This window comes from Podarcis gaigeae (assembly GCF_964106915.1).
Source record: "Podarcis gaigeae genome assembly, chromosome: 3".
Classification (NCBI taxonomy): Eukaryota; Metazoa; Chordata; class Lepidosauria; order Squamata; family Lacertidae; genus Podarcis; species Podarcis gaigeae.
The window spans coordinates 14,562,747-14,570,125 of NC_139680.1; the positions used below are offsets into that span (position 1 = coordinate 14,562,747).

Sequence of the window (7,379 nt, forward strand, 5' to 3'; positions counted from 1 at the left end):
ATTGTTATCAGCACCAGAATGAGATCATAATGGCCAATCTCTCTCCTTCAAGTGGACAACATCAGCAAGAGGACACAATGACCAGTCTCTCTCCTTCATTGGCCACTAATAACATGAGGTCACAATGGCCAGTCTCTCTCTCTCTCTCTCTCTCTCTCTCTCTCTCTCTCTCTCTCTCTCTTTTTCTCTCTTTCTCTCTCCTTCAGGGAGGCAGCATCCTCACGAGATCACAGTGGCCAGGTGAGGAGAGGAAAAAACCAGACCACAGCAAGCTGTGTGTGCAGATAGTAGGTGGAAGTGTGGCCTGGAACCCCAAATTCAGTGGTGAGCCTTCAAAGTGCAGTAACCATCACAAGTTGAGGGCAGAGTAGAGAGAAGAGATGGACTAGGCAGCAACTGATGGGCAAAGGGGCAGTAGAACAGCTGAGAGGAGACTACAGAAGAGAGGAAGAATAGGAGGAAGCACCAAGCACTTGGAGAGGAAGAGAGAAGGTAATTTGGACAGGAGTAGCAATGCTCACCTGTACTTGTCCCTCTGACAGTCACCCAGAGTATGTTTTACAAACATTATTTTAATCATCCTTTTCATTTCATTGTATATCATTTCCCCGTACTGGGAAATGATCCACACCATCCTCTTAAAGCAACCTTCCACTTTAGCAGTCACAGCTTCCCCCAAAGAAACCCGGGTTCCTTGAAGCACCCTAAAAAAGGACAGTTCCCAGAATTCTTTGGGATGACTGTTAGAGTGGTATAATGCTGCTTTGTATGTAGGGTCTGAATGTGACCCAGTAATATCCTTAGATCCCAGTCTGCATGGAGAACGATCATAGATGATGGGAGCTATGGTCCAACAACATCTAGGTAAAGGTACCCCTGCCCGTATGGGCCAGTCGTGTCCGACTCTAGGGGTGTGCGCCCATCTCACTTAAGAGGCTGGGGGCCAGCGCTGTCCACAGACACTTCTGGGTCACGTGGCCAGAGTGACGAAGCTGCTCTGGCGAGCTAGCACTAGCGCAGCACACGCAAATGTTGTTTACCTTCCCAATATAAAGCGGTACCTATTTATCTACTTGCACTTAAGGGTGCTTTCGAACTGCTAGGTGGGCAGGAGCTGGGACCGAAAGACGGGAGCTCACCCCGCCGCAGGGATTCGAACCGCTGACCATGCAATCGGCAAGCCCTAGGCACTGAGGTTTTACCCACAGCGCCACCCGCATCCCCCTCCAACAACATCTAGAAGGCCGTAAATTACTAATCCCTGTTCTAAATGACATCCAGGGTATTTGTTTAGATGAGCATTTAAAATAGCTAGTCTTTAAAGTACCAAGGCACTCTTTGTCATTTTTGATAACATCACACTAACAGGACCACTCTTCTGGAATACTGTCAAATTATCATCCTTTTTTTTCCTGCAGGTTTCAGCAACACACTTGTGCATGCAGTGACATCTAGTGACAAAGAACACAAATGGGACTCAGGGGAAAAAAAAAATCTATGATTTTTTTAAAAGCCAAAATTCAACTATAATCTCTCTCTCTCTTTCTCTCTCTCTCTCTCTCTCTCTCTCACACACACACACACACACACACACACACACGGTATCTCCAGCAACATTTTGGAAAGCCAGCATATAAATTTTCAAGGTTTACTTCTGTTTTAAACAGAGGCTGACTGGCCACCTATTCAGGCATGTTCTCTGGTCCTGGATTTCCTGCATTGGCAAGAATAGGAATAGATGGTCTTTGGAAACCTCTACAACTCTTCAATTCTGTGTTTGGTCATAACATAGAATGAACAAAGTGTTCTTTGCAATAATGCTTTATTTATTTATTTATTTATTTATTTATTTATTTATTTATGCATCAGCTTTATTTCCTAGAGGAGAAACCAAGGCCTTAAACCCCCACAACTTGCCCAAGATTTCCCCCAGTGATTTCTGTGGTCAGGGAAGGCTTTGGCCTTCATCATCAAGTCCAGAGGAGCACATTGACAAAATATGCCCTCTTTCTTGGTGATTAGGAGGACTATTAAATAATGCTGGATTTTTCTTGGGATGAAATACGAAGCTCTTTTCACACGCCGGGTCTCTGAGATGATCAACAAGTTCCCTGAGATTCGCAATGAAGAGTTGCTGACGCTGCAAAGATTTGGGGCCGTGATAAAATCTCTCCTCTGGGGCTTTTCCCATTCTTCTATCTTTGATGGAGTCTCTGGAACGAAGACAAGATGTTTCCTCCTTAAAGGCAAAACCTACTTTTGCTTCTCAGTGTCTTTACTAGTAGCAACTCTCTGCAAGTAGACAAAGGCTGGAACCCAAGTGCTTCCTTTACCCATGATACGCCTGACATTTCAAAACAATGTTTGTGCTTCTTGACACACAAACTGAATAACACATCTGTTTTCCTGGGCAACCAGTTTCTGGGTTGCAAAGGGTCTTATGGAGCTTGGTGGATCCTGACTGGCTTGGAAAGTCAGCTGATTCTATTGCAGCTGGAATTGCACCACAAGACCTAGTCTTTCTGACTTCCTGTACTGGAGACTTGTTACTGGTGGACCTGGCCAGTTGAGACACATGTGCACACATCCAAAGTGCCTTGCAAAAAGTTTTCAAAGGATCTAGGAGGGCTTTTGAGGAAGTTGATCCAAGGCATTGGTGGAAGAATTATAGCCCCCTGTCTGTCTAAGGCAGGCATGGCCAAACTTGGCCATCCAGCTGTTTGGGGACTACAATTCCCATCACCCCTGACCACTGGTCCTGTTAGCTAGGGGTGATGGGAGTTGTAGTCCCAAAACAGCTGGAGGGCCTAGTCTAAGGCAATCCTGTGTTAGACAAGGACAGCTGGGATGGGAGACATGGAAAGCCACTGTTGAAGAGGTGAATCTCTGGTGCTGTTTCTGAGGGAATTAGACTCCATATCCCATTTGCAGAGTATGTGAAAGACAGCCCTAGGTTATTTGACCCTTTCATTGGTTCATTGGTTGTTGTTTTTTCCTCCTATAAAAACTACACACTCTCTTTTAAAGATTAAATTAGGGTTGCCATATTTCAAAAAGTGAAAATCCAGACACAAAAGTTTTGGGGACTAAGTTGTTGCAAAAACTCAAAAAAGAGAGAAGTTTTGGAGCTATTTTTAAGGAAATTCACCAGAATCTACACTGCTGACATGGGTTGCCATACGTTCCTATTTTCCCAGACATTGAAGCAATTTTTGCCTGGGCATTGTTTCTGACAGCTGAATCCCAACTATGTCCGGGAATTTCCGGAAGTGTGGCAGCACTGGTTTACATAATACATAACTTTAACATAGTGTAAATTGGTTTTGAACGTTTCCGTTGACAAACGTTTTGGAACCAGAATGCCAAAAACCTGGCAGTAAATGGTTCTGTTTTCAAACGCGCCTTGGAAGTCGAATGGCTTCCACTGAGGTTTTCGCAATTCTCTCTATCAAATTTACAGGCTGCCCTTCGCGCCTTGGTTTCTAAGATTTCAGAACTCGAACGGTCTTCCAGAATGGATTATGTTCGAAAACCAAGGTATCACTGTACTTATAATAATAATAATAATTTTTTATTTATACCCCGCCCTCCCCAGCCAAGGCCGGGCTCAGAGCGGCTACTTGCACTTGCAGATTAAAATATACAATACAGATACTTAGGTTGCTAAAACTGCTTACTTTGATTAAACTGCTACAGGCTAACTAATTCTGAGGAGGACAGCAGCACAACATAACATTCCTGCTGCTCTACCTGTTAAGACAATTCACCTGCCATAACTGTACCAACTGCCAAAACTGCCACAGAGTGCATGATACCATTGTGTTCTACAGCCCTTGCAATTAACCCTTTTACCTATGCATTTTGGATGCTTACATCCCACACTGCCACCGTGAGGAGGAGACCGGGACTTGGGTGCCCAAGGGTGGAATAAGCAGCCTATGAGGCTGTGGCAGAAGGGTGGGGTGAATCAGAACCCTTGTTGTACATGACTCAAATTGCAAAAATGTGCAAATCCGCTGGATGAGGATGCTTTTGTTGCCCACTAGGCAGCATTTCAAAGTGATGTGGGTGGCGCTGTGGTCTAAACCACTGAGCCTCTTGGGCTTGCCGATCAGAGGGTTGGCGGTTCGAATCCTGGCGACGGGGTGAGCTCCCGTTGCTCAGTCCCAGCTCCTGCCAACCTAGCAGTTTGAAAGCATACCAGTGCAAGTAGATAAATAGGTACTGCTCTGGCAGGAAGGTAAACAGCATTTCTGTGCACTGCTCTGGTTTCGGTGTTCTGTTGCGTCAGAAGCGGCTTAGTCATGCTGGCCACATGACCCGGAAGCTGTACGCCTGCTCCCTCGGCCTGTAAAGTGAGATGAGCACCGCAACCCCAGAGTCATCTGCAACTGGACTTAACTGTCAGGGGTACCTTTACCTTTGCCTTTTAGGCAGCATTGCTTAATGTGCACTTTACCTACTTAGTGATTAAAAAAGAAAAAAGAAAGATTTTTCCAAGATTTTTTTTTTTTTTAAAGAAAGTTCACTTTGAATAAGTGCACATATTTGATTAAACATTCCTCCCTGAAGGCATAACCGAAGTGGGAAGTGCCCTTCCTCTGTGGATGCAGTACGAGTGCCGCCTAAATTCTTGGCTCCACATAAATGCTTTTTTATTAACTACAATAATAGGATCACTTAATGAAATTGTTTCTTAATTATTCAGGAGATTAGGTGAATCTGGAGGAGATTGCATTCCCACCAGGCAAAACTTGCAAAGAAGTTTTTCTTTTTCTTTTTTTATTCTGCATATTTACTTACAATCTATCGGCACTGGTCACTTAAGCTCAGAATAATTATGCCAGTGGAAACATTGAGATCACTAAAGTTGTACAGTGGTACCTGTACCTTAGGAACAGCCCTTTTTTACGAACTATTCGGTATAAGAACACTGCAAAACCGGAAGTAGTGTTCCAGTTAGAGAACTTTACCTCAGTCTATGAACGGAAGTTGAACTGTGGAAGGGCACTGGCCGCAGGAGGCCTCATTAGGGAAAGCGCTCCTTGGTTTAAGAACTGCTTTGGTTTAAGAACGGACTTGGATTTGGTTCATAAACTGAGGTACCACTGTATATCAAAACAACTTGCTTGCAATCAACTGGAAGACTGTGGCAGGCAACCAGTCCAAATGCATTTCTTTCTTCCTTTTTCATCTCTGAGTGTCGGTGTAAGATTTAGACCAGGCTTCCTCAGACTCGGCCCTCCAGATGTTTTTGGCCTACAACTCCCATGATCCCTAGCTAGCAGGACCAGTGGTCAGGGATTATGGGAACTGTAGTCTCAAAACTTCTGGAGGGCCGAGTTTGAGGAAGCCTGATTTAGACCAAATTAATAACTTTTGTGGGCTGATTTCCGCATGGTGTTGCCATCTCTGCCTCTTCTCACTTTCTTCATGGTGAGTTTCAACTTTGGCACTAGAACACGCACATACTAATCACCATGTGATGTAACATCATAACATTGATGTGCCAAGGGCATGGGGTGAAGGGTGAAAAACTCATGTCACATCCATAAGTACAGACCAGCTGTAAGCCTTTTGATCCCAAGGACCAAACTACACATTACACGCACTCCCATTATTGCTTTTCTTTATAACAAGCCATTGGAGGCGGTTTCAGTTTGAGGAGCGGACTGGTTCTTTAGGAGGGTGGAGAAGCTGCTTAAACCTTCCCTTTCTTTTGTTCCCTTCAAAGTCACTTTGCCAACCTGCTTTCATTCCCAGTTCAGGGACACCAACACCTGTGTGTTGGAAAACATCTAAGAGATGGGTTTTTGAGCAGATCTAGAAAAGGGTGTTTTTTTTAAAAAAAAACAAACCCACTGTTGGCCCACCTTATAATGGATTCAGGCCCTATAGCTCAGTATTGTGCATGATGACTGATAGCATACATTCCAAGATTCTGGAAGGATCTGTCAGTTACACTTTTCTCAGTTTCTTGTTTGTTGTTGTTGTTTAGTCGTGTCTGAATCTTCGTGACCCCATGGACCAGAGCACGCCAGGCACTCCTGTCTTCCACTGCCTCCCGCAGTTTGGTCAAACTCATGTTGGTAGCTTCAAGAACACTGTCCAACCATCTCGCCCTCTGTCGTCCCCTTCTCCTTGTGCTCTCCATCTTTCCCAACATCAGGGTCTTTTCCAGGGAGTCTTCTCTTCTCATGTTTTCTTGTTTTAGCAATCTTAAATTCAGTTCTCCACTTTTCTGCAGCAATATGCACTTTCTCTTCTTCTTTTTTCATCCTCTCACAAATTTAACAGCACTTTGGTATGATTTTCTCCTAATAAACACATTTTTTGCATGCAGTTTTGACCAATGTGCACAGTTTTGCAAGCAGTTTCTCTAAAGTAATGCATTTTTGTATATCAACTCACAGGTTGATAATTTTTTTCTGCACACTTTCCCCAAATATACACGCAGGTCCCACTTACTGAACACAAAGCGTTCCTTGGTAATCGTTCTCTAGGTGAGCATTTGCACAATGAGTCCACAATGTCCACTGATTGCTACTATGGGAACATTTCTAATTAGGGATTTGTCTGATCTCTCCCCGCCCCTCCCCAGGGTTTCTTCCTGAAATTGATGCAAACAACCAGCAAAAGAGACACAAAGGGAAAACTGGTTTGTCCTATTCTGCTTGCTCCCTCCATACCTGCTGCCAGCCACCAAAGCACAAACAAGCAAGGAGGTAAAGAAATTGGCAAACTCAGGATGTTTGGATACCTGGGTCTGAGGCATTTATAGTGAGGTTTGGGCCAGGGGCATAGCCAGGATTTTTGTTAGAGGGGTAGAAAAGTTGTTTTAGGAGATTTCTGGAGGGGTGCAGAACCTCAGTTAACTGAGTACTGTCTCCTCTGCCCCCCCCCCTAATTTGGGCATACAGTCATAACTTGGATCTCAAACGCCTTGGCTCTTGAACAAATCGGCTCCCAAACAATCAAAACCCAGACGTGAGTGTTCCGGTTTTCAAACAAGTTTCAGAAGCTGAACATCCAGTGCCACTTCTGAGGCTTCCAATTGGCTGCAGGACAGCCACACCTTGGCTACTGTTGCTGCTCTGCCTAAGCCCATAGCTGTCAAGTGTCCCTTATTTGAAGGGACAGTCCCTTATTCCAGCGCCATGTCCCGCTGCTGTCCCTTATTGATGGATGTCCCTGAAATGTCCCTTAAATGATGTCCCTTAAATTTCAAAGGAAGCAGCTCCTCTTCCTCCCTCCCTGCCGGCCAGGGAGGAGGGAGGCTCCACCTGTGTTGCTTGGCTGTGTTGCTCACCCAATAAGAAGTCTAAGAACGACTAGGGGGGGTGGAGCTTGCATGCCTTGTGTGTGGCTAGTTAATGCAA

At 44.8% G+C, this 7,379-nt stretch overlaps 2 long non-coding RNA genes across 2 annotated transcripts; one reads left to right on the forward strand and one right to left on the reverse strand.

Moving 5' to 3' along the window:
- The first annotated feature begins 212 nt into the window (after window positions 1-212).
- LOC310840697 lies at window positions 213-1,802 on the forward strand. Its single transcript, XR_014562004.1, has 2 exons — window positions 213-492; window positions 1,419-1,802. It is a non-coding gene; the product is annotated as an uncharacterized lncRNA (long non-coding RNA).
- A 59-nt stretch (window positions 1,803-1,861) lies between these two features.
- Window positions 1,862-4,849, reverse strand: LOC310840687. Its single transcript, XR_014561993.1, has 2 exons — window positions 3,678-4,849; window positions 1,862-2,213 (listed from the first exon to the last, which is right to left on the reverse strand). It is a non-coding gene; the product is annotated as an uncharacterized lncRNA (long non-coding RNA).
- Between the last annotated feature and the right edge of the window lie 2,530 nt (window positions 4,850-7,379).